The sequence below is a fragment of the Urocitellus parryii genome, chromosome X (assembly GCF_045843805.1).
Source record: "Urocitellus parryii isolate mUroPar1 chromosome X, mUroPar1.hap1, whole genome shotgun sequence".
Classification (NCBI taxonomy): domain Eukaryota; kingdom Metazoa; phylum Chordata; class Mammalia; order Rodentia; family Sciuridae; genus Urocitellus; species Urocitellus parryii.
The window spans coordinates 25,663,489-25,691,435 of record NC_135547.1 but is presented as its reverse complement, the minus strand read 5'-3'; the positions used below and the strand labels follow the sequence as shown (position 1 = coordinate 25,691,435).

At 36.9% G+C, this 27,947-nt stretch overlaps 1 pseudogene; it reads left to right on the top strand.

Moving 5' to 3' along the window:
- Positions 1-5,234: 5,234 nt before the first annotated feature.
- On the top strand, positions 5,235-27,122 carry LOC113200130 (neurofilament light polypeptide pseudogene; annotated as a pseudogene).
- The last annotated feature ends 825 nt before the right edge of the window (positions 27,123-27,947 follow it).

Below are 27,947 nucleotides of genomic sequence, written 5' to 3'. Positions count from 1 at the left end.
GATGCAAATGGATTTCCAGTTTTCCCAGCACCATTTGTTGAAGATGCTATCCTTCCTCCATTGCATGCTTTTAGCCCCTTTATCAAATATAAGATAGTTGTAGTTTTGTGGATTGGTTACTGTGTCCTCTATTCTGTACCATTGGTCCACCCACCTGTTTTGGTACCAGTACCATGCTGTTTTTGTTACTATTGCTCTGTAGTATAGTTTGAAGTCTGGTATCGCTATACCGCCTGATTCACACTTCCTGCTTAGCATTGTTTTTGCTATTCTGGGTCTTTTATTATTCCATATGAATTTCATGATTCTTTTATCGATTTCTACAAGAAATGCTGCTGGGATTTTGATTGGCATTGCATTGAACTTATAGAGAACTTTTGGTAATATCGCCATCTTGATGATGTTGGTTCTGCCTATCCATGAGCAGGGTATATTTTTCCATCTTCTAAGGTCTTCTTCTATATCTTTCTTTAGGGTTCTGTAATTTTCATTGTATAAATCTTTCACCTCTTTTGTTAGGTTGATTCCCAAGTATTTTATTTTTTGGGAGGATGTTGTGAATGGAGTAGTTGTCCTCATTTCCGTTTCAGAGGATTTGTCGCTGATATACAGGAATGCCTTTGATTTATGCGTGTTGATCTTATATCCTGCCACTTTGCTGAATTCATTTATTAGTTCTAATAGCTTCTTTGTAGACCCTTTTGGGTCTGCTAGGTATAGAATCATATCATCTGCAAATAGTGATAATTTAAGTTCTTCTTTTCCTATTTTTATGCCTTTAATTTCTTTCGTCTGTCTAATTGCTCTGGCCAGTGTTTCGAGAACTATGTTGAACAGAAGTGATGAAAGAGGGCATCCCTGTCTTGTTCCAGATCTTAGAGGGAATGCCTTCAATTTTTCTCCATTCAGAATGATGCTAGCCTGAGGCTTAGCGTAAATTGCTTTTACAATGTTGAGGTATGTTCCTGTTATCCCTAGTTTTTCGAGAGTTTTGAACATAAAGGGATGCTGTACTTTGTCGAATGCTTTTTCCGCATCTATCGAGATGATCATATGGTTCTTATTTTTAAGTCTATTGATGTGGTGAATAACATTTATTGATTTCTGTATATTGAACCAGCCTTGCATCCCAGGGATGAATCCTACTTGATCATGGTGTATAATTTTTTTGATATGTAGTTGAATCCGATTCACCAGAATTTTATTGAGGATTTTTGCGTCAAGGTTCATTAGAGATATTGGTCTGTAGTTTTCTTTCTTTGAAGTGTCTTTGTCTGGTTTCGGAATCAGGGTGATGTTGGCCTCATAGAATGAATTTGGAAGTTCTCCCTCTTTTTCTATTTCCTGAAATAGCTTGAAAAGTATTGGTGTTAGTTCCTCTTTAAAGGTTTTGTAAAACTCTGCTGTATACCCATCCGGTCCTGGGCTTTTCTTAGTTGGTAGTCTTTTGATGGTTTCTTCTATTTCCTCTATTGTTATTGGTCTGTTTAGGTTGTCTATATCCTCCTGGCTCAATCTGGGCAGATCATAAGACTTAAGGAATTTATCTATGCCTTCACTATCTTCTATTTTATTGGAGTATAAGGATTCAAAATAATTTCTGATTATCTTCTGTATTTCTGAAGTGTCTGTTGTGATATTGCCTTTTTCATCCCATATGCTAGTAATTTGGGTTCTCTCTCTTCTTCTCTTCATTAGCATGGCTAAGGGTCTGTCAATTTTATTTATTTTTTCAAAGAACCAGCTTTTAGTTTTGTCAATTTTTTCAATTGTTTCTTTTGTTTCAATTTCATTAATTTCAGTTCTGATTTTAATTATTTCTTGCCTTCTACTTCTTTTGCTGTTGTTTTGCTCTTCTTTTTCTAGGATTTTGAGATGAAGTATGAGATCATTTATTTGTTGGTTTTTTCTTTTTTTGAGGAATGAACTCCAAGCAATGAATTTTCCTCTTAGAACTGCTTTCAATGTGTCCCATAGATTCCGATATGTTGTGTCTGTGTTTTCATTTAACTATAGGAATTTTTTAATTTCCTCCTTGATGTCTTCTAAAACCCATTGATCACTCAGCAACCTATTGTTCATTCTCCAGGTGATGCTTGATTTTTCCTTCCTTCTTTTATCATTGATTTTCAGTTTCATTCCATTATGATCAGATAAGATGCATGGTATTATTTCTACCCCTTTGTATTGTCTAAGTGTTGCCCTGTGACATAATATATGGTCTATTTTTGAGAAGGTTCCATGTGCTGCTGAGAAAAAAGTGTAGCTACTTGATGTTGGGTGGTATAGTCTACATATGTCAATTAAGTCTAGGTTGTTAATTGTGTTATTGTGTTCTATAGTTTCCTTATTAAAGTTTTGTTTGGAAGATCTGTCCAGTGGTGAGAGGTGTGTTGAAGTCTCCCATGATTATTGTATGGTGGTCTATTAGACTCTTGAACTTGAGAAGAGTTTGCTTGATGAACACAGCTGCACCATTATTTGGGGCATATATATTTATGATTGTTATGTCTTGTTGGTGTATGGTTCCCTTGAGCAGTATGAAGTGTCCTTCTTTATCTCTTTTGATTAGCTTTGGCTTGAAATCTATTTTATTAGATATGAGTATGGACACTCCTGCTTGTTTCCGCAGTCCATATGAGTGGTATGATTTTTCCCAACCTTTCACCTTCAGTCTATGAATATCTTTTCCTATCAGATGCGTCTCCTGTAGACAGCATATTGTTGGGTCTTGTTTTGTGATCCATTCTACTAGCCTGTGTCTCTTAATTGGTGAGTTTAAGCCATTAACATTTAGGGTATTATTGAGATATGGTTTGTTCTTCTATCCATATTTGTTTATTGATGTTACTAAACCTGATTTGTTATCCTCTTTGACTACTTTCCCCCCTTTACTGTCCTACCTCCCATTGTTGGTTTTCAATGTTATTTTCCATTTCCTCTTCCTGTAATGTTTTGCCAAGGATTTTTTGAAGAGATGGTTTTCTAGCTGCGAATTCTTTTAACTTTTGTTTATCGTGGAAGGTTTTAATCTCATCTTCTAACCTGAAGCTTAATTTCGCCGGATACACGATTCTTGGTTGGAACCCATTTTCTTTCAGTGTTTGAAATATGTTATTCCAGGATCTTCTAGCTTTCAGAGTCTGTGTTGAGAGATCAGCTGTTATCCTGATTGGTTTACCCCTAAATGTAATCTGCTTTCTTTCTCTTGCAGCTTTTAAAATTCTCTCCTTATTCTGTATGTTGGACATCTTCATTATAATGTGTCTAGGTGTGGATCTCTTATGATTTTGTACATTCGGCGTCCTGTAGGCTTCTAGGATTTGGGATTCTGTCTCATTCTTCAAGTCTGGGAAGTTTTCTCGTATTATTTCACTGAATAGACTGTTTATTCCTTTGGAATGGAGCTCTGTGCCTTCCTGTATCCCAATGACTCTTAAATTTGGTCTTTTGATATTGTCCCATAATTCTTGGATGTTCTGCTCATGGTTTCTTAGCAGACTTGCTGAGCTGTCTATGTTCTTTTCCAGTTGAAATACTCTGTCTTCATTGTCTGATGTTCTCTCTTCTAAGTGATCTACTCTGCTGGTAGTATTCTCAATTGAGTTTTTAAGTTGGTTTATTGTTTCCTGCATTTCTAGAATTTCTAATTGTTTGTTTTTTATTACCTCTATCTCCCTGTGAAATTGATCTTTTACTTCCTGGATTTGTTTGTCAATGTGATCTTTCATTGTCTGATTTTGCTGTCTCATGTCTTCCTTGAGACTCCAGATCATCTGAAGCATATATATCCTGAACTCTTTATCTGACATTCCATCTGTTGCAGCTATTACCTCTTCTAAAGTTGAGTTGACCTGCATTGCTTGTGGTCCTTTCTTTCCTTGTCTTTTCATACTGCTCGCGTTTCTTTCTGCTTGGTGCAACTGTTGTGTTTTTGAAATTTACCCCCTATTTATTTATGTTGCTCTTGTATAGTTGGAAATTCTCCCTTGCAGGGCGGGTAGTGGCTGTGCTCCTCCTCTAATTATAGTGGTCTGTCTACCACGCTGATCGGTCCCAGGTCTGCCCCCCCCTGCGGTCACGGGAGTTGGCTTTGCTCTGCCCCCACTCCAATTGTGGTAACGTAACTACCACGCCCTGGGGTCGTAAGTTCTGATCTGGATGTGGGTGGCGGCTCTGCTGGGTCCCAACTCCAATTGGTGTGACGTGTCTACCACGCTGGCAGACCTCTAGGCCAGTGGGTCGCAGTTCTGCACAGCCCCCACTCCCAATGGGGGTACCTGACTACCTCTCCAACGGGTCGCTGAGCCCCCTCCGGACTCGGGTGGCGACCCTGCTCCACCCCCACTCCAACCAGTGTGGCTCGACTGCCTTGGTGTTACGTGTCCACCACGCTGGCAAGCTACCTGGCCTGACTTGCCAGTGGGCGGCAGGTCTGCCTGCCCTGCTTGCTCAGATGGCAGCTCTGCACAGCCCCTACTCCAAATGAGGTTACTTGACTATCACGCCGCGGAGTCGCTGGTCCTATTCTAGGCGTGGGCGGCTGCTCTCTTCAGCCCCAGCTGCGTTTGGGGTGTCATGATACCACTCCGGCGGGTCACTTGGCCTGCTCTGGGCGCAGGTGGAAGTTCTACTCTGCCCCCACAGCACCCAGCAGGACCCTGATTGAGAAGCAGTCACCGCAGGTTCCCTAGCCTTGGGCCAAAGCAGCTTAGGTAGCCGGAACCCCGCCTCTCGGATCCCGATACACTCTCTGCTGGGAGCTGGCTCCAGCGAGCGACCCCCACGGGTTCCCCAGCCCTAGGCCAAAACTGTTCCAGGAGTGAGAACTCAGTCGCCCCAAGCTCAGCGCATGCTCCACTTGGAGCTGGCCTCCACCAGCAGTCTCCGCAGTTTCCTCAGACCTGGGCCAGGTTAGCCCCGGGAACCAGAATCCAGCTGCTCAGTGCCCGGCGCACGCCTTGCCCGGCTCGAGCCCCTAGGAGTATTCTCCACAAGATCCCCAGTCCCGAGCCTGAGCAAGAAATCTGTCTGCTAGACGCAGGCAAATACCAGCCTGAATTCACCTTTTCTGTAGTTGAATTAGCTGAGATCGGTAGAACATGGGGATGATTACATCATCTCTCTGAAATGGCGGCTGCTGTCCTCCACTGTGGTCCGACCAGTGTCTGGAACCAGGCTGGACCGCTTCTCTCCTCTGTCTCAAAGCAGGAACTCAGCACTAAGGGCTGCCAATGTACCACTGGCGTGAGCCCCCCGAATCCATATCGCTGCTCCGCCGCTCTGGCACCCAGCCGCTCCCCGGCTCGCGCCACAGACTCCAGCCATGGGGCGATCGCCTGTCAGGCTATGTGACCGTCTGTGCAGAGAAATGGAGCTCCCGCAGTCGAACTTCGCATGATGGAAATCTGTCCACTAGATTCTGGAGCACCTCAATTTCACTGGAAATTCCCAACAAGATAGCCTTCAGCCGTTTCGCTTCGCCTTTCTCCCGCTTAGTGACGCAGCGCACTGGGGTGATGCACTCCCTTCGCTGCCATCTTCCTCTTCCAAATTCTGATCTCATATGCTTTTTAAAAATATCTCCTGTCATTAACCTTCACATTTTCAGTCATCTCCAGTCAGTAGTAGTTCACGTCCACCACACCTGACATTTCTAAGTCACCCCTTTGTCCCTGTGGTGCCTGCTGATGGGGGCTGGGTGCCGCGGCCCACCCAGGCCGGCCTGCCGCCTGGGGCGCCCTGGAGCTGGGTAGGGGCGGTGGTTGAGCGCGTGAGGGAACCTGCAGCCACCTGTCCGCCGGCGCGGGGTGGGGGCCAGGTGAGGTCAACAAAAATATTTTAAAACCAGTCATCTAATAATATAACTCTAACACATGAAAAATAGTCTAACTCTGTGAATCAACTATGTTAGTCTTCAAAAAATGCCAATTTTTTGTGTGCAATTTTGAAATGATAATCATTCTTGGTTTTGGGGATCAGAAGGGCTTTAATTGGCAACATTGATTAATAGCAACTGACTGTATTGTTTAATATCCTGAAAATCCTCGATTTATTTTAAACTCTTTACATATCCTAAAGACATTCTGTTTTAAAAGGCGTTTAGTATAACCACCATTATTTGAATTATTATAGAACAAATAACTACTGGCAGGTAAATTATTAAGAAGAAATTAAACATTACCAGAGAATTTAAAAAGACCTTTTGATTTCCTTTCCTTTAAATTTACAAAAGAAAAGCAACTAAGGAATTGAAAATGAAACATGAATACTAACACATTACTGATTCTCTTGCTATTTGGAAAATCCCATTCTTTATATTCCTCTGCATGTACTTTCTCATCACCATTAGAGCTTAAATCAAGGGAAAAATAATTTCTCCCAGTGTATGTAGAAAAATACTTAATTAACATTCAGGAAAAAATAGCCTGAAAAGAAGTTAGTTTTGTCTTTCTGTGCATGTAATTGCTTGAGTATTTAGTATCACTATTTTTGCTCATACTTATTCACTTTTACAAGATATAAAGAAGAGTCATTTATCAGGTGTCCTCCCTTCTAATTCCAAAGGGACTCACCTGCCCACCAATATTTCCAAAGCTAATTTTCTCTGCCTCTACTTTTGCTAATTGATAGGTGGTTGCTAATGCAATAAATAAATGTGTCAATGATTTCTGAAGGCATCATCCTCAAAGGAATGACCAATGGGTAGAACTTTTGACTCTATTTTAAGTCAATGGAATGAAGAATTCTAAATAAGCAGATTCTATTGGTTTTTCAAGACACACGATAAACCAGTGTTCCTCCACTGGTTACTCTATTGGCTGATTTGATGAGTCATATCTTTTTGTGTAAGTGCTCTGTCTTGGGCATAAGTCCTTTCCTATGCTTGGAACCTTGGTATCTGTGTATGGTGGTGATCATTTCTGTGATTGTAAGAAAGTGCCATGGATTGTCACAAATGCTGAGGACTTTCTGTGATTCCTTTCCTTACTTATTAAACAAGAAATCTCATCCCCTAGAGAATGAAAGAGAATTTCAGGCATCAAGCCCATGACTGCATGATCTTTTGTCAAATTGGTTTGGGCCACTGAATTAATGTAGCAACAGAAGACAGACACTTCCTCCAAAGTCATCAACAGTTCAAAAAGGGATGAATCTATCCCCAAAACTGAGCAACAGAACAGTCGCAAGAGAAAATTCTTACCCAAGAGAATGAAATAGAATGTGTCATTTTTTGGATGATCTTTTATAGGGTGATCAAGAGGCTTTCATTTAGTGAATACATTTGCTCACTCAGTTTTGGAGAGTCGCCCTTCATTTATTCTTTCCCTTTGGAAGTACTTTCGAGTGCAAATTACTGCTATCAGAAGCCTTGAACTGAGAGGCTATTATTCTCCTTGCTCAGATTAAATTAATTTTGAACAGTTTAATGCAGCATGTCCGAGCTGCAAGTCCAAGTGGTGTCAAATCTATTTCTCTGCTTTTTTAAGCTGCACCTTCAAGGGCAGTATGATTCATGGTGAATGTGTTCTTCTAATGTCTTGCTAAGCGTTATTATTTTCTTTCATTTGCAAGTCATGAGGCTACAAATGTTAACCATTCTCCTCCTAACATTGTATAAAGAATGCATGATTTAAGCCAGGCTGATTTTCCAAAAGGGTGCTTATTACATTTACTTGCTTTACAAATGAAATAAAGAAAAAATACTCTGGATCAAAGCAAGAAGTTTAAAAAGCTAATGAAACATTAGAAAGAGAACTGCTTTGAGAAGCACTGCAACATCATCACTGTTGTGTTAAAAAGGAATTATCTTGATCTAGGCCTATGTAATAAAATAAAGGGGTTTTAATGATTGGCTATATAATTCTGTTTGTGTTTTTGCAGAGTTGCAAGAAAAAAAAGGGTATAAATCTACTTATCTTCTCTCTTCCAGTTCAGGCAATCTACTGACTCTCCAGTATTCACTCTATCTAATGTGTCATTGAAATGTAGTAATGGAGTTTTCTCTGTGTTATTGTAGAGCAAACCATGAAAAGAATGCCAATCGATTAATGACAGAGTAGAAGATGTACTTCAAGCAGTTAGATGTTTCAAAAACCTATCAACCTTGTGTGTATGTAAAGTACTTAAAGTGTACAACTTAAGACAGTCTTTTCTATAGCTCTAATCACCAGTCTTATGGATTAAGCAAATTAATGTTTTTAGAAGTCTTGTATGAAGATTAATGAAAATACTATATTGCAATCTTCCTTTGGAGTGTGTATATGGAGGAAGATCAAGGATCTTGTCCTTTACAAAGCTGGATAAGCACTTTGGTCCTGTTATACTGTTTTACAGTTGAAATACACTTATTTGAACTTATTGACTTAAGAGAAATATTTATGCACAGTGCAAAATATAAACATAATAATAACATACTTTAATGATTATATTGCTAAGAAACATTTAAGCGTTTCATCTTTTATATAAAACTTCAGGATTCTGTAAACCATGAAGACTTACCTGGGATGTGGATACCATATCTAAAGAGAAAGGACATATTGTTTAATAACATGCAGAAGTGGCCAAAAAATACAAGAGATGGAGCTGGGGATGAGGAGAAGTGTAACTAGAGAGGATGTCATATGAGTACAGAGCACAGAGAACTGAAATCCAAATCCATAAGATAAATGAAAGGGAGTGTAACTACGTATCAAAAGGTTTTGTTCATTAAATGCTAGAATAGTAGAGTTAACTAGGTTGACTTTGTAGTTTGAAGACAGTAGCAGTTAGAATACTGGAAATGACTTTGTTCAAATCCTAATTTCCCCATTTCTTAGCTACATTAACTTGGGAAAATTATTTAAATACTCAGTACCTCAGTTTTCTCCATTGTAAATGGGAATCAATCATAGTAAGACCTATCTCATAAATTTATTGAAATGATTAAATAATTTAATATTATGTAAGGTGCTTAACACTGTTTAGCTCAATGGTAATTATCATGTCAATGTTAGTATTATTTTTTAAAAAAATTAAGACTGATGCAAAATTGTATCCAACATCTGGAAATTATTTATCCTATAAGATAATAGAGAAAAGAAGCATGAGATTCTTCCACAGGATGTAAAGAATAAAACCTCCACAACGAATTATTAAAGTTAGAAACGTTTCTGTAAATTTGTTGCTGATATCAATAATAAACACCATTTTTCCTGTCACTCTGAGCCTAAGTTTTGTAGAATATTATATGGCTTTGTGTAAGTTCTTTATGTTATAATGTAAATTGAATTACATGAGGAATCAGTAGGCCTAGCTTTTTTGTATTACTTTGGCATTTAGATGTTAAAACTCTGGGGAACTAACTCGAGTTTATAGTTCCTTAAATGCAAAATGTGAATAACTAAACTTTCCTCCTATACAGTGTGTTATTGTGAAGTTTAAATTAAGTAAATGTTAAAGGATTTTGTAGATGATGACATGCTCTACAAATGCAAGGCATTATTCTCTTTTTTTCTGTCACAGCATCTAATAAAAGAAAGTGTGTCATCCCTGGGTGATATAATCTCTGTTTATTATTTACTGAATCCCACTTGAGCACTTTGAAGTCCTTATCTTATTTTACTTCCTTGCAGAAATTGACCCTCCTCAACAATTCACTTCTTGAAACTTTCCTATCAGCTATTTCCAGACATTACTTTTTGTTGCTTTCATTCTTATTTTTCTTAGTATCCCTCCTCAGTCTTTTGCCATCATTTCTCTTGCTGCACCCACTGTGTAAATATTTCAACTTTTATTTCTTAGTTTATACCTTGTCCATGGGTGATGGCAAAACATTCCAAATTATATGCATTTGTCAGGGTCCTCCAGAGAAATACAACTAATAGAATGTGAATATATATAGAAATTGGTTCATGTGATTACAGAGTCTGGCAAGTCCAAATTCTCTTGAGTGAGCCAGAGGGCTACACACTGGGGGAACTAATGCTGTAGTTCCAATATGAAGTCTGTCTGTTATAGAACCAAGAAGAGCCAATTCAGATAAATCTGAAGGAAATCTACTGGGTAATTCTCTCTTGCTTGCAGGAGGCTGATCTTTATGTTCTATTCAAGTCTTCAACTGATTGGATGAGGCCCAGTCACATTGTGGAGGGCAAGTCAAAACTCAAAGACTACCAATTTAGATGTTCATGTCACACAAAAACAACCTCACAGAAACACCCAGAATAATGTTTGAGTAAATCTGGGCACCCTGTGGTCCACCTAATTTTGTTACTGCAGGTTGCCAGTGACAATGAATTATGCTTCCCCAGATGTGAAGATTGAACACCTGGGAAATGCCAAGACAGGCATAGAAAACAAGTTTTATTTAAAGAATAGTAACATAGACTTCTTCACAAAGAAGGGGCCTAGAGCTGGATGTCTGTGGGAGGGGGTAAATGTTGTCCTTTTTATAATTTCCAGGTTTTTACTTCTCATGTCCCCTCCCTTTATCTCCGCCCATGTGGCTAAAAAGTGGGGAGGGGACAATTCAGAGAGAGCTGCCCAGGGAATACTCATTAATAATTCCCTGCTGGGAGGGACAGTGTGGGGGGTGACTTTTAGGTTATGGGCTAGGAGCATGTGTCCTGAAGGTATTAACATTCCATTCCCCTTAGAACCAGCTTCCATCTTCCCAACCCTATTCGGCTTCCATTTTCCTGACAGACTTGATTCATCTATCTACACTAACTGCCTGAACTTTGTTTTGGTTTCAATGTGACACATAAAATTAACCATCACATTGAATAATGACAAGACTCTTGAATTGTTACCTTTAGGGTAGACCCCTTTACCCTGAATCTTACAATCCAGTTGCATCTGAATATTTCCATCTGGATGTTCTTCAGGCACATACATCTTGTTCAAAATTGAATTCAGTGTCTCCCTCTCTCCATTCATCTATACATAAAATCCCTGGATCTTTTCTCATATTCCCATTCTCAAAAAATTATTTAGAAAACTCAGTTTTTGGAAGTGCTGGTAGTCAAACAAAGTTTCTTGTGCATTCCAGACAAATGCTGTACTACTGAAAGACACCCTTTCAGCCTATGAGTCATAAATCAAATATTGTTAAATCATTTTTAAATTTAAAGTTGCTTAATCACTCCTTTTTATAATGGGATAAAACAACAGTTTTTACCTTCTACACAGGCTTTCATGATCTAAATTTAGCACAGTGACAGTTGCTTTTTAACCAATGATAGCTTTATCTTCATTCTTATCTGCCTTTTCTATAGATAAGATTTAGTAAAATGTCCATTTGTAGAATTAACCCCACTTCCTAACAGTACTCAGTCCAAAACAAGCCTTTGATTCTTTAGACAATCTAGGATATCACTCATGCAAAGCCCAAATAATATAATAAACTCTTCCTAATACCTTCTTACTAGAAGCACTGCAATGAATAATAATACCAACTTGTTCATTTATTGGTATATTTCTGGTGGTATTTGGCTGAAGGACTTAAGCAACACAGTAAGCTATTGCTGAGAACTTTTATAAAAATTAAATTTAATTCTAGTTAAAATTTAATAGAAAGGTATGTAATTTAGGATGAACCCTTTTGTGAAGTGAGCAGTCAGTCATTGACTGATCAGTCTTATAAGCTTGTATTTCTGCTTATTAAGTTTGCTTAAAGTGAGGCTATACTTATGTTTGAATTCAGTTCAATAAATGGCTGAAAATAACCACCTGTAAAATTTTCTCATTTTCTTACAAACTTGTTGCAATGCTATTACTCATATGGGAAAATAGGAAGATTCAGTTATAGGGTCATATGTGTCTCTTTCCCCTAGGATAACAACTCCAATATCACAAAAAATACAAATCAAACACTGGATCAGTCAAAATGAAATGAATACAGTGATTCTCAATGCAACTAATGCTATTTTTCCAAAAGAAGAGAATTCACTTCAAAAGTTCTTTAAAAAAACCCTGAAGCCTTTATATATAGAATACAATGTTACACTTTTTTTGGGGGGTGGGGAAGATTACTGCTTTGCTAACAAAGGAGAAACACAGGGGACTCCTGTCCCAAAGGCTGTGATTCTGCCCATCAGCAGGAACAGGGTGCTTTTAAATAGGTTATTCAAGGGCTATATTCCATGTGTTTTCTGTTGGAGTTGTAATTCACTTGTTAATTCACTATGTTAATTTCCTACGGTGTGTGTACTCAAGGACAGATAAAGCTGCCTAAAATGGGGAAGAAAGGTAATTTTGTTTCACTTGAGATTAGGGAGGGGGAGACATTAGGAAGAAGCAGGGAGAGAGGAAGAGAAAGAAACAAGTCCATTTTAAAACTAAGTCACAGTGGCAGAGTAGCAAAGGCTACATTCAAAGTATATGAACCAGATTTACATTTTCCCACTATCAATTTGTACATTCCATTTGTATGGAAAAATGGGCAAGCTGCTTCCTGCTAAATGGGAGCAAAGTTGGGGAAGTAACCCAAAGTCCTTGTTCTCTATCAGGTGGTGAGTGGACAGTTAAGGGTGTTCAGCATCAGAGCAGTTCAGAGGTCCACAGTGGCAGATGGCAGGTGACTGGACAAGGCATACACAGGGCAGGGACAGTGCTACGTTTTTAGTTTTAAATCAATGAATAACTTTATTAACATTTATATTCATGAACTATACTAGATTGTAATATATGTGACATGTTTTTTGCTAGTAAGTGATGTGAGTTATTAGTGGATAAATTGCTGACAGAATTAGTATACACTATATAAATTAATTTATTCTGATAAGAGTATTGTGTTCATTAGTTTTGCATTGCTGTGATCAAAATACCCGACATAACAACTTAAAGGAGAAAAGATCTATTTGGTTCATTTTTTCAGAGGTTTAAGTCCATGGTTGCCTGGCTCCATTGCTTTGGGCCTGAGGTGACAAAGAATATTATGGTGGAAGGGCATGGTAAAGGAAAAGGTGAAAAGGCTTAGCTTATCACAGCTGAGAGTCGGGGGGAGAGGGGACACAGAGACATAGAGACAGACAGAGAGAAAGACAGACAGAAGAGAAGGAGTAGGAGAAGAAAAAAAACTCTTTCAGGGAACACCCCAGTGACCTACTTCCTTCAGTGAGGTCCTACTTCCCATTAGTGCATTCAGCCATTAGTGGATTGAGACCAGAGATCTCATGATCCCAAAAGCCTCACCCCTGAACACATGAGACTTTGAGGGCATTCCAAACTCAAACCATAACAAAAATGTATATATTATTTATCTTAATTATTATGCTTATACATATTCTTAAGGAAAATATTCCCCAAAGTGCTCAGTCAATGGATATACAGAACTCATGATAGCCATACCGGCTAATTCTGTCCAAGAAATGCCAAGTAATAGTGTATTAAATTGGTCCTTAAATCTTGATTCCATTGGCCAGCCCCTTTGAGTAGAAATCAGTCTTGAGTACAGTTAAAAAAAAAAAAAACTCTACAATTGGATGAATATAATTTTAAACTTGAAAAATTATAGTAAGAAGACACATAGCACAGAACTTACCATCTTTACCCATATTTCAGTTGATCCGTCACATTGTTCTGCAACAGATATCTGGAACTTTAATATTGCAAAACTAAAACTCTATACTCACTAAAAATAACTCCTCTTTTAATCCTCCCCCCAGCTTCAAAATGTTTTCACTACTCCATATTTCTATTAATTTTACATTAGATTACATATACTTGAAATCATGCACTTGACTTCTTGTGACTGGTGTAGTTCACTTTGCATAATGTTCTCAAAAGTTCAACCATGATGTAGCATATGTCAGAATTTCCTTACATTTTAAATCTGAATACTATTTATTGAATCTATATAGCACACTTTGTCAATTCATTTATACATGGACATTTGAATTGTTCTATCTCTTGGCTATTGTAAATAACAATAAAATATAAACACATAATTGAGATTGCTGGATCATATGGTATCTTCATTTTTAGTTTTTTTTTTTTTTTTTTTTTTTTTTTTTTTTTTTTTTTTTTTTTTTAGGAATTGAATAGTTTTGAATTCCAAAAGAGTAAAGGAATCAAATATGAAATGCAATCCTTAGAATATTCCTCAGGAAATGAGCTACAATTTTTTTTCTTAAAGTTAGGAAATATATAGCTTCAAAAACTTTTAGTGGAAAGGATCTAAGGCTGGGATATAAAAATGAAAATGGAAACTAGAAACATAGCCATTGAGGTACATACTTGGAAAGCAAATACACTATGATGATTTCTTCAGGGGTTTGACTGTCTAAGTACAAATGTGTATTCTTCATACATTATAATAGCCATTATTTTGGTTTCTTTTTCTTTTCATTTCTATTCTTCCCTTCCAAAAGAATGACAATACCTTTTAAAAAATTGAAGGTGTGGTTTTAGGCAGCAAAATATTTTATTTGCTGTATTCATACTATTATAGGTGACAATCATGTTGTTGATTATGTGTGCTTGTATGTATTTTATTACATTAGCTATTTTCTAAAAATGGTGGAATTATAATTTAGCTCCCCTCTATATCTAACCTCATAATTTTAAGTGTATTTATTTAAATTATATAAGTGATTTTTAAAAGACATGGGTATCACCAGTCTTAATGAAGTATATCTAAATATTTTTTTCATTATTTTAGAAATTTAAATAAAACAAAATTATACATATATATACATATACACACAAATATGATATTTAAGGAACACAGAATTATATCAGCTATTGTTATTTATTTATTTATTTATTTATTTATTCATTCATTCATTTTGGTTCTTGAGATTGAACCCTGGGGTGCTTAACCAATGAGCCACATCCCCAGCCATTTTTTATACTTTATATAGATACAGGGTCTCACTGAGTAACTTAGGGACTCACTAAGTTGCTGAGGCTGGCTTTGCCCTCACAATCCTCCTACTTCAGACTCCTGAGCCACTGGGATTATAGGTGTATGCCACCATGCGCAGCTTGTCATTTCTTAAATATAGTATAGTATACTATAGTGTTATGTCAAGGTTAACTATTTTTTAAAAAGAATCAGTGAATAAGCAAGTAAATATTTAATCACAAATATAAAACATTGTTTTTTGAAAGAAGCACAGAAGATGATTTTCCCAATATGGAACATGAAATTTTTGATGTTCGCATGGAAAATCAGGAAGAGAGTGATCATAGTGGGTATTTAAGATTATGAAATGAAATAGAGACTTTTATAGCTGATCATAATCTTAATTAAATAGAATATGACTGAAGAGAAAATCAAAAACAGATACAGAATTCTATGACAATCAGAAGCAAAATAAGAAAAAAAAATCATTTTGAAAATCTGATATGTAAGGAATGGAAAATAAATAATCATTATATGACATACTTGGATATTTGATATCTCTAAAATATTTTGGGCAAGATATATGTGCCATTTATTTTTTCTAATGCACATGAGTTTTCGAAACTTTGAATTCTCTCCTAAATTAATTTACTTTATTCTGACACCTGGTTAGCAAGATGAATAACATAGAATACTAGGTTAAGTTAAATAAGGTGAATAATTTTGTAGTTTTTCTATATGCTAGAACTTATTGTAGCTATGTAAAAATGTCCAACTACTTGCTAGATACTTCATTGTGCATACTGTCTATCATGGTTTAAAAATGAGGTTTTCCCCAAAAAGCTCATGTGTGAGACAATGCAAGGAGGTTTAGAAGTAAAATCACTGGTTATGAGAGTCTTAATCTAACCAGTGAATTAATCCTCTGGTAGAGATTAACTGAATGGTCAATGTTGAGTGGCATCTCTCTCTGCTTCCTGGTTATGATGTTTTGAGTCACTTCCCTCTACCACACACTTATGCCATGATGGTCTGCCTCATCTTGAGCCCTGAGGAATCAAGCTGGTGTCTATGGACTGAGATCATGAGCCTCAAGTAAACTTTTCCTCCTCTAAAATTGTTCTTGTCAGGTCTCTTGATCACAGCAACAAAAAATCTGACTAAAATGCTGTCATCACTTATGTTAGAAAAAGTTATTTAATAATATCTTTTAATTTCTGATTTACTTTTCAATTACTTATGACTAATTTATTAGTCATTAATGCTAATTGATACTCATAAATAAACAAATTCATATGTTTGGTAATATGTATGTATCTTTGTACACACATTTATATGTGTACAAACACATTTATGTACATGAACAGATATATAAACATCCTATAGATCTGAGATATACACACACACACACACACATCCTTACAGAGATTGAGGGACATCAATAATATATTGAATCACTAACTATCTTCTCTTGGGAAGTTCTAGTTTTGGTTTTAGCTAAGATGTATAAATTCAGATTTCAGTTTTATTCAGAGGACAGTGCTAGTTTGAAAACAAACAATAAACCTAGGTAATATTATGCCATAATGTAAGGTATTTTTGTTCTATTTAGTAAGTTTCATTTTGAAAACTAAGTTTTAATTGTCCTTATCATCTTAATAGCATTCGTTGATTTTATGAATCTAAAATAAATATATGGAGGCTGGGGTTGTGGCTTAGCAATAGACTGCTCACCTAGCATGTGCAAGGCCCTGAGTTCGATCCTCAGCACCACATAAAAATAAAATAAAACAAATGTTTTGTGTCCAATCACAACTAAAGAAATAAATATAAAAAATATGTTAATAGTTGAGAATTGAGAAAATAAAGAAAATCATAATGAGAAAATAAGAATCCTTATCCTGTCACCCAGAGTCAATAACAATGACCATATCCTACTATTCGTTTTTGTATACACATTTGACATAATTGCATGCAATTTTTGATAAACTATTTTCACAACAGTTCATGCAATATAAAGAACCATTATAGTATTCTATGGCATTAACATATTAGATTTTTAGCAGACATTTCTTTAGTATTAAAATGTTTCATATTATAAATGTTGACATTTTTAATAAACCTATAAATCATTATACACATCTATGAATCTTTTCTTACAGAAATAGCTAGAAGGAAATTTGATTTTCTAAAGGATATTAACATTTGGGGACATTTACTTGCTTTGTAGAAAGGACATGAATTTGTGCTCCTAAGAGCAATGTACGAAATATGTTTATACTCACAGTAGGAACAACCTTGGGTGGTATTGTATTGTTATTATTGGGAAATTTAAAATGTTTTTATAGTTCTAATTTATATTTTTTGATATTAGTGAAGTTCATTCAATGCTCATTTAATAATTATGTTCCTATTCTTGTTTAACACTATCTTCCAGAAACCATTCAAAGTAAATATATATGTGCAATATATATAACATAAAATGCCATGACATGTGACTAAGTCATTCAGGGTCACTCCAGGTGAATTTAGGTTGGCAGAAATGACCACACTGAGAAAGAGAAAATATTGTTTTCTTGGGATTCTTCAGCGATGGCTCCTCTGCTCCAGCTCCCACAAGGGAGGCAGAAAAAAAAAAAAGAGGAGGAGGACACTTGAAGCCCCTATTTACTGAGGGGAAGACACTCAAGAAAGTTCCACCCCCATGAGGCAAGGAGTTCAGGTTTCAGGGAGTTGAGTCTAGCTTCAAGATGTCTTGTGGTCAGCAGATTGACTGACATCTTGAAGGCCACACCCATCTCAGGTGCTGTGTGGGGATTATAGGCAGAGCAAGAGGAAAGTGCACATATGTGCATAGGCCAGACAGAGTAGCAACATCAGTCCATTCTGCTCATGTGCTCAAAATGCTCACAGCTCATACAGCCCATGGCTGATCCATGACAATATAACATAACATATTGTAACATAACATATTTACTTGCCAAGTAATCTATGTGATATTATATTTCAATATCTTATATTTTAATATACATTATACTAATTTTACTTTATATGTATATGTATATGTCACAATTTGTTTCATAATAACCAGATAAACTGGATATATTTTTGTTACCCTGTTTTCTAGATGAGGGACATGAAATAAAATTTGCCTGTGACTTGTCAAGATCACATAGCTTACTTGCAAATGAATGCTATTTCTGGGGTTGGGATTTGAATCAATATAGAGTCTGACCCAGAGTTTGAACTTGTAGGTGCTAAAATATAATGCTTTCTTTTTTTATTTAATTGATTTTATTTTTTAAATACATGACAGTGGGATGCATTACAATTCTTATTACACTATACAGCATGATTTTTCATATCTTTGTATATAAAGTATGTTCACACCAATTCACGTCTTTATACATGTAGTTCATTTTTTTTGCATTATAATTCTTATTACACATATATACCACAATTTTTCATATCTCTGTTTGTATATAAAGTGTATTGACACCAATTCGTGTCTTCATACATGTACTTTGGGTAATGATGTCCATCACATTCCACCATGCTTGCTAATCCCCTGCCCCCTCCCTTTCTCTCCCACCCCTCTCCCCTATCTAGAATTCATCTATTCCTCCCATGCTCTCCCTCCCTACCCCACTATGACTCAGCCTCCTTATATCAGAGAAAACATTTGGCATTTGTTTTTTTGGGATTGGCTAACTTCACTTAGCATTATCTTCTCCAACACCATCCATTTACCTGCAAATGCCATGATTTTATTCTCTTTTATCACTGAGTAAAATTCCATTGTGTATATATGCCACATTTTTTATCCATTCATCTATTGAAGGGCATCTAGGTTGGTTCTACAGTTTACCTATTGTGAATTGTGCTGCTATAAACATTGATGTGGCTATGTCCCTGTAGAATGCTATTTATAAGTCCTTTGGGTATAGTCTGAACAGAGGAATAGCTGGGTCAAATGGTGGTTCCATTCCCAGATTTCCAAGGACTCTCCATACTGCTTTCCATATTGGCTGCACCAATTTGCAGTCCCACCAGCAGTGTATGTGTTGAGAGTCACAGCCAAAGGGGCCCCAGCAAACTTCCAGCTGCCAGCAAACTTCCAGCTGCCGGCTGATGATTGGTTCACAGTGGCCCCAGCAACATCTAGCTGATTGGCTCCTCTGCGGTGCTGTTCATTGGGCTGTTTCCCTGCCCTTCAGACTGCCAGCTGATGATTGGCTCACAGCGGCCCCAGCAACATCTAGCTGATTGGCTCCTCTGCGGTGATGTTCATTGGGCTGTTTCCCTGCCCTTCAGACTATGGAACTGCTCATTGGGGGACTTCTTTGGCTCCGCCCACACGACCCAGCCAATTGGCCTCAAGAGCAGGAGGATTAGGGGAGGTGGTGAGGTTTGTGTGGGGAGAGGCTTGTGGAAGCTGGTGGTGGCAGTTGGGCTCTGAGGGTTTCTTTTCCTGAGGAGCTGTTTTGCTTGGCATTTGTAGTTCTAAAAATAAAGTTAGTTTCTTTTGACAAGTGGCTCCTGAATTGTGCCCAGCCAGACTGCGGCAGTATGAGTGTACCTTTTTTCCCATATCTTCTCCAACACTTATTGTTGTTTGTCTTCATAATAGCTGCCATTCTGACTGGAGTGAGATGATATCTTAGAGCAATTTTGATTTGCATTTCTCTGATTGTTAGAGATGATGAGCATTTTTTCATATATTTGTTGACTGATTGTATATCCTCTTCTGAGAAGTGTCTTTTCAGGTCCTTGGCCCATTTGTTGATCAGGTTATTTGTTTTTTCAGTGCTTAGCTTTTTGAATTCTTTATATACCCTAGAGATTAGTGCTCTATCTGATGTGTGAGGGGTAAAAATTTGCTCCCAGGATGTAGGCTCTATGTTCACCTCACAGACTGTTTCTTTTGCTGAGAGGAAACTTATTAGTTTGATTCCATCCCATTTATTGATTCTTGGTTTTAATTAATGTGCTATAGGAATTTTATTAAGGAATTTGGGGCCTAATCCCACATGATGAAGATTAGGGCTTATTTTTTCTTCTATTAGATGCAGAGTATAATGCCTTTTTATAAATTTGTTGAACACTTACTACTAGCTAAGCATTGTTCTCATCTTGAGTTCAAACATTGAACCAAGTCAGACATAGCAGTTCCCAATATTATATTAATATTAAACTAAAATTTTAATGTAAACTGGGTACTCTAATCAAGTGTCTATGAAAGCATGTAATTGAGGACAAACTTGGAATAAATAATCATTGGACCTTTCTTTAAGGAAAGAAACTTTAAACAGGAAAATTAATGCCAAACTAATGTCATATTTTATTTCATTTTTCTGAATTTTTGAACATGCTACTTTTTTTGGAATGTATTTCTACTCCTTACTGATTGAAGTAAACCTCTGTATACTAGGAATTAAGTTATACTTGTCATATGTAAAAAGTATTCTTCAAAGTTTTGTTAATTAGGTTTTTGATGTTCAGAAATGAATCTGGCTCTATATCATGTATTTTGTTCCACTCTATCACTTTGTTTGCTTTTTCTGACCAATACTATTTTGATTTTAATGGCTTTAAATATTTTTTATATGATGCGTTTCTGTTTTATTAATTTTTTTCAAAATATTTCTGGCATATATAGTTTGAAATGGCATATGTGGTTTTGATATAAAAAAACAAATGTATTTGTCATATACAGTTCGGATCTAAGTGTTAAAGAATAGGGGCTGGGGTTGTGGCTCAGCGGTAGAGCGCTCACCTAGCAAGTGTGAGGCCCTGGGTTTGATCCTCAGCACCACATAAAAATAAATAAATAAATAAATAAATGTATTGTGTCCAACTACAACTAAAAAATAAATAGAGCCCTAATAACCAGAATATACAAAGAACTCAAAAAAAATATACAAAGAACTCAAAAAAAATTAGACAATAAGATAACAAATAACCCAATCAACAAATGGGCCAAGGACCTGAACAGACACTTCTCAGAGGAGGACATACAATCAATCAATAAGTACATGAAAAAATGCTCACCATCTCTAGCAGTCAGAGAAATGCAAATCAAAACTACCCTAAGATACCATCTCACTCCAGTAAGATTGGCAGCCATTAGGAAGTCAAACAACAATAAGTGCTGGAGAGGATGCGGGGAAAAGGGCACTCTTGTTCATTGCTGGTGGGACTGCAAATTGGTGCAGCCAATTTGGAAAGCAGTATGGAGATTTCTTGGAAAGCTGGGAATGGAACCACCATTTGACCCAGCTATTCCCCTTCTAGGTCTATTCCCAAAAGACCTAAAAAGAGCATGCTACAGGGACACTGCTACATCGATGTTCATAGCAGCACAATTCACGATAGCAAGATTGTGGAATCAGCCTAGATGCCCTTCAATAGATGAATGGATAAAAAAAATGTGGCATTTATACACAATGGAGTATTACTCTGCATTAAAAAATGACAAAATCATAGAATTTGGAGGGAAATGGATGGCATTAGTGCAGATTATGCTAAGTGAAGCTAGTCAATCTTTAAAAAATAAATACCAAATGACCCCTTTGATATAAGGGGTGTAAACAAGGACAGGGTAGGGACGAAGAGCTTGAGAAGAATATTTACATTAAACAGGGATGAGAGGTGGGAGGGAAAGGGAGTGAGAAGGGAAACCGCATGGAATTGGAAGGCAATCCTCAGGGTTATACAAAATGACATATAAGAGGAAAGGAGGGGTAAGACAAGATAATACAAATGGAAGAAATGATTTACAGTAGAAGGGGTAGAGAGAGAAAAGGGGAGGGGAGGGGAGGGGAGGGGAGGGGGGATAGTAGAGAATAGGACAGACAGCAGAATACATCAGACACTAGAAAGGCAATATGTCAATCAATGGAAGGGTAACTGATGTGATACAGCAATCTGTATACGGGGTAAAATTGGGAGTTCATAACCCACTTGAATCAAACTGTGAAATATGATGTATTAAGAACTATGTAATGTTTTGAACGACCAACAATAAAAAAAATAAAAAATAAAAACATGATAAAGAATATGTGTCTGAAATATTTATGTATCTATCTACATATCTATTTATCTAGTTTAGATCTAAACTGTGGCAGATATAAACATTCTTTCATGTAAAATACATAATAATTACATATAAAATATATGTCTTACAAATAAACTATAGAATCATTTTATATAGGCATGGACTAAAGTCAATTGAGATGTTTATTAATATTTCATTAAGTTCATAAATTAATTTGGGAAGACTTCACATCTAGGTGGGTGCATTGGCACACACCTGTAATCCCAGTGACTTGGGTAGATGAGGCAGGGGGATCACAACTTCAAAGTGAGCCTCAGCAACTTAGTGAGGCCCTGAGCAACTTAGCAAGACCCTGTGTCAAAATAAAAAATAAAATGGGTTGGGCATGTTGCTCAGTGGTTAAGCACTGGGATTAATCCCTGGTACCAAAAGAATTCCACCTAAGAATGTAGTATCACTTTGTATCTATTTATAACTTATTTTGTGTCCTTAAATTAAGCTTACAGTCTTTTCACTTAGGTCTTGAACATTTCTTGCCAAGTTTATTTATAGCTACATAATATTCTTTGGTGCTTTTATTCATGAGTTATTTTTTATGTTATTTAGCTATCATATCATTGTCATAAGCTAGTGGTTCTCAATTGAGATGATTCTTGTACCACAGAGAATATTTAAAATATCTAGAGACATATTTCTGTTCCTAATTTTACAAGGGCGTACTATGGGCATCACAATGCAAACATCTTTAAATGCAGAAGACAATACTCTAAGACAAATTATTGTCTGATCCAAAATGCTAATTCTGTTGAGAGTGAGAAAACCTGCATAAGAGAAAACTATTATTTTACTTTGAAAATTTAAATTTTCATACTTACAGTTTACTGAAATATCTCATTAATTTTATTTTACTCTTTATCTAGAATTATTCATGTAGACTGCAGTATCATTATTAATACATGTCCCCTTATCTCCAATATTTAAATCTCATTTTGTTTATCTGACTATAGTGAGCAGAACTACTAAAATATTAAATAATTATGGTACCTGAGAATCATTTTGTCTCCTTCCTGTTTTTAATGGGAAAATCTCTGGTTCAAGGTTTTCTAAATAGTGTTTCACAGAAAGTGTTCCAATCAGATAGTTCCTTTTAAAGAGTATCTGTGGAAGTCCTACATATCATATCCTTCTCCATGAATGTCACATTTTTATTAGTATATTAAAGGAACACTTTAAAATGATTTTAGAGTGCAGCAGTTCCAAATCTTGTTAATACATTAAAATAAACTTCTGTAACTTTAAAAAAATACCCAAAACTAGAGTATATTTTCAGAAATTCTGAGTTAATTGATCTCTGGTGGAATTAGGGCATCAGAAACATTTTTTAAAAATCTCTCAATGTGATTCTTACGTATGGCCTGGTTTGAAAACCATTGTTTTTGCTTCTCAACATTAAACATGAAGCTCGTTGTTGGTTTGAGATAAATAATTGTAACATGTCACATATGATAAATTTTGCTTCTCTTTAAACAAGAGGTTTTAAAATCAGAAATGCCCATTTGCAGTTCATTTTCTATTGCTTTTAGTAAGCAATATTCTCCATGCTGTTTTCTGATCTCAGATTCCTCATTTGTAACTACTTGCTTTGGCTTCATGAATGCAATGTTCTTTTCAGTCTCTTAGAAAATAGAAACTAAACATTTTCTCATGTTTCTCCCCAAAAGACTGTGAAGAAATATCTTTAGTCTGATTCTTGAAGTGAACCCATTTTTCTAATCTGCTGTACTTCATAAATCCATACACATTCTTCTATTTTCTCACTTGGGAGAAATACACAGATGTGTTAGTTTATGCTCATAATGCCTGCTTAAATGGATTTCCCACTGTAGCTTTTCTCTTGAACAAGATATAATTTGTTAGGAAGGATATCTTCCTTCTTCACATATTCTCTGTCAGTTAGGGTTATTAGAAGGGATAGGTCAAGATATATTATATTTGCTTCCCATATTTACATTTATCTGATTATTGACAAAGGTGACAAAAATATAAGTTGGAGAAATAATAGCCTTTTTTAAACACATGATGTTGTGGAAACTGAATATCCACATGTAGAGGAAGAAAACTGGATTCTTATTACTCACGTTTTACAAAAGTCAAATAAAAATGGATCAAAGACTTAGGAATTACACCAGAAACATTATAACTGCTAGAAGAAAACTTCATCAAAGTAGCAGAATATAAAATTAACACCCATAAATCAATTACATTCCTATACACCAATTATGAATCAGCTGATAGAGAAATCAGGAAAACTCTTCCATTCACAATAGCCTCAAAAAATAAAATATTTGGGAATCAAATTATCAAAAAAAAAAAACTGAAGAACACCTCATAAAATGGAAAGATCTCCCATGTTCCTGGATAAGCAAAATTAATTTTATCAAGATGGCCATACTACCAAAAGCAATATGCAGATTTAATGCAATTCCTATTAAGATCCCAATGATGTTCTTCACAGAAATAGAAAAAGCAGTCATGAAATTTATTTGAAAAATAAGAGGCCCAAAATAGCCAAAGCAATCCTCAGTAAGAAAAGTAATGCAGGGGCTGGGGATGTGGCTCAAGCGGTAGCGCGCTCGCCTGGGTTCGATCCTCAGCACCACATACCAACAAAGATGTTGTGTCCGCCGAGAACTAAAAAAAATAAATATTAAAAATTCTCTCTCTCTCTCTCTCTCTCCTCTCTCTCTCTTTAAAAAAAAAGAAAAGTAATGCAGGAGGCATCACAATATAAAATCTTAAATTATACTACAGAGCAACAGTAACAAAACAACATGGTATTGGCACAATATTGAAGACCAATGGAACAGAATAGAGGACACAGACACATACCCACATAAATATAGTTATCTCATTCTAGACAAAGTTGCCAAAAACATACATGGAAAAAATAGTGCTGGGCAAACTGGAAATCTATAGGTACTGGATTGAAAATGAACCCTTATATCTCACCTGCAGAAAACTCAACTCAAAGTGGGTCAAGGACCTTGGAATTAGACCAAAGACCCTGCACGTACTAAAAAAAAAAAAAAAAAAAAAAAAAAAAGTAGACCCAACTCTCCATCATGTTGGCTTAGGAACTGATTTCCTCAATAAGACTCCTAAAGTGTAAGAAGTAAAATCAAGAATCAATAAGAGGGATGGCATCAAACTAAATAACTTCTTCATAGCAAAGGAAACAAGAACATGAACAGAGAGCCTACAGAATAAGAGAAAAAAAAATTGTCACCTGAACCTCAGATACAGCATTAATTTCCAAGATATATAAAGAACTAAAAATGAATACTCAACACCAAAAAAAACCCTTCAAATAACCCAATCAATAAATGGACAAAATGAATTGAACAGGCACTTCACAGAAGAAGAAATAGGAATGGTGAATAAATATGTGAAAAAGTGTTCAGTATCTCTAGCAATTATAGAAATATAAATTAAAACTATATTGAGATTTCATCTGACTTCAGTCAGAATAGCAATTACCAATAATCTAAGTAATAATAAATTTTGGTGAGGATGTAGGGAAAAAGTTAACTGATACAATGCTGGTGGGACTGCAAATTGGTGCAATACCTCTGGAAAGCAGTATGGAGATTTCTTAGAAAACATGGAATGGAACCACCATTTGACCCAGTTATCCCATTCGACTTCTTATACCCAAAGGACTTAAAAATCAGCATACTATAATGACCAAGCCACATCAATGTTTATAGCAGCTCAGTTTACAATAGCCAAGCTATGGAAACAACCGAGGTGCCCTTCAACAGATGAATGGATGAAGAAAATGTGATATATATATATATATATATATATATATATATATATATATATATACATACATACAGAATATTACTCAGCCTTAAAGAAGAATAAAAATATGGTATTTGCTGATAAATGGATGGAATTGGAGAATGTCATGCTGAATGAAATAAGCCAGTCCCAGGAAAGCAAAGATACCTGATTCTGGGACTGCAGATGAGAATACACAAGATAATTCTGGAGGATAAGGAAGTGATAGAGGAAGCAGGCGCTCCAGGGCGAGCGCAAAGGTCTGGAGGAGACTCTGTGAAACCTGCAAGCGCGCTATGAAGAGAAGGTGCTAAGGCGAGGATGCAGGGCCCACTGATGGAGGAATGCAAAGGCGCAGATGAGGCGGCGCTGACCCGCGCTGAGCTGGAAAAGCTTATAGACAGTCGGATGGACAAAATCGCTTTTTCTGAAAAAAGTGCACGAAGAGGAGATAGCCGAGCTGCAGGCGCAGATCAGTATGCACAGATCTCGGTGAAGATGGACGTGTCCTCCAAGCCTGCCCGACCTCTCCGCAGCGCTCAAGGACATCCGCGCGCAATATGAGAAGCTGGCGGCCAAGAACATGCAGAATGCCTAAGAGTGGTTCAAGAGTCACTTCGCGTGAGAGCCCAGCCAGGAACACCAACGCGGTGCGCGCTGCCAAGGACGAGGTGTCCAACAGCCGTCGCTTTCTCAAGGCCAAGACCCTGGAGATTGATTGAAGCGAAGAGTTATGAACGAAGCCCTTGAGAAGCAGCTGCAGGAGCTAGAGCACAAGCAGAACACCGACATCAGTGCTATACAGGACACAATCAACAAAATAGAAAACGAACTGAGAACCACAAAGAGTGAAATGGCCCGTTACTTAAAAGAATACCAAGACCTCCTCAATGTGAAGATGGCTTTGGATATTGAGACTGCAGCTTACAGGAAACTCTTGGAAGGCGAGGAGACCCGGCTCAGTTTCACCAGCATGGGCAGCTTAACCAGCGGCTACTCCCAAGGCTCCCAAGTCTTTGGCCAGTCTGCCTACGGAGGTCTGCACACCAGCTCCTACTTGATGTCTGCTGGCTCCTTCCCCTCTTACTACACCAGCCACGTCCAGGAAGAGCAGATCGAGGTGGAGGAGACCATCGAGGCTGCCAAGGCCGAGGAAGCCAAGGAGGAGCCGCCCTCTGAAGAGGAAGCTGAAGAGGAGGAGAAGGAAAAGGAAGAGGGTGAGGAAGAGGAGGGAGCGAAGAGGAAGAAGCTGCCATGGAAGAATCTGAAGAAGCAAAAGAGAAAGAAGGAGGAGGTGAAGGTGAAGAAGGAGAAGAAACCATAGAAGCTGAAGAGGAGGAGAAGAAAGAAGAAGGTGCTGGGGAGGAGCAAGCAACCAAGAAGAAAGAGTGAGCCCCCTTTCCCTAATTATTCCAGGAAAAATTCTCCTGAAATCAGGTCAACCTTGTCACCAACCAACCAGTTGAGTTCCAGACCCCATATGAATTAAGAAGTCAATATACGTATAATTCTGAGATGACTTAGGTTGGACATTTGATGTTGTGCTATGAATTTTCTCCTTATGTAGAGTATCCTTTGGCTTGCAGTGTGGCTTTCTGGCTTGCTACCAGCCTGTGCATGGTCCACGCTTATGAGTTCAGGATCTATGGCAATGTGAATCATTCAGATGTTTACAATAAAAACACAATGTGAATAAATGAATTCACTAATGTCAATGTTAAACTTCATGGAAAATAGTCCTTTGAACCTTTGTTGATTAGAAATTAAAGACCTTGAGTTATGTGCAATAAATAGTAAATAAAGTTACATTGAATGACATAAAAAGGAAGTGATAGATGTCTATCAAAAACATACAAAAGATAACCAAAAGCTCCTCCAGTGGTCAAAGTTGGTTAATGACAACAAAAAATAAATGAATTCATATTCAATTATAATTTAAAGTGTCTCAGGATGTATTCATATAAAATAAATGGTTAAAAATAATTAGGAACAAAATAGACAAATATGTTTTAGAAGAATTCAAAATAATTCATGTGGATAGTCTACCCTTAAGGATGTGAGGCATAATTCCCAAGTCCTTAAGTGTGGGATATACACAATGACTACTTTCCTAAGAGTGCATTGTTAAAGGAGGAAAGAAAAGGAATCTGACAAATATTGCCTCAGTCATGTGATCAACCTCTAACCATGGTCTAATCATCAAAAAATGGAAGAAAC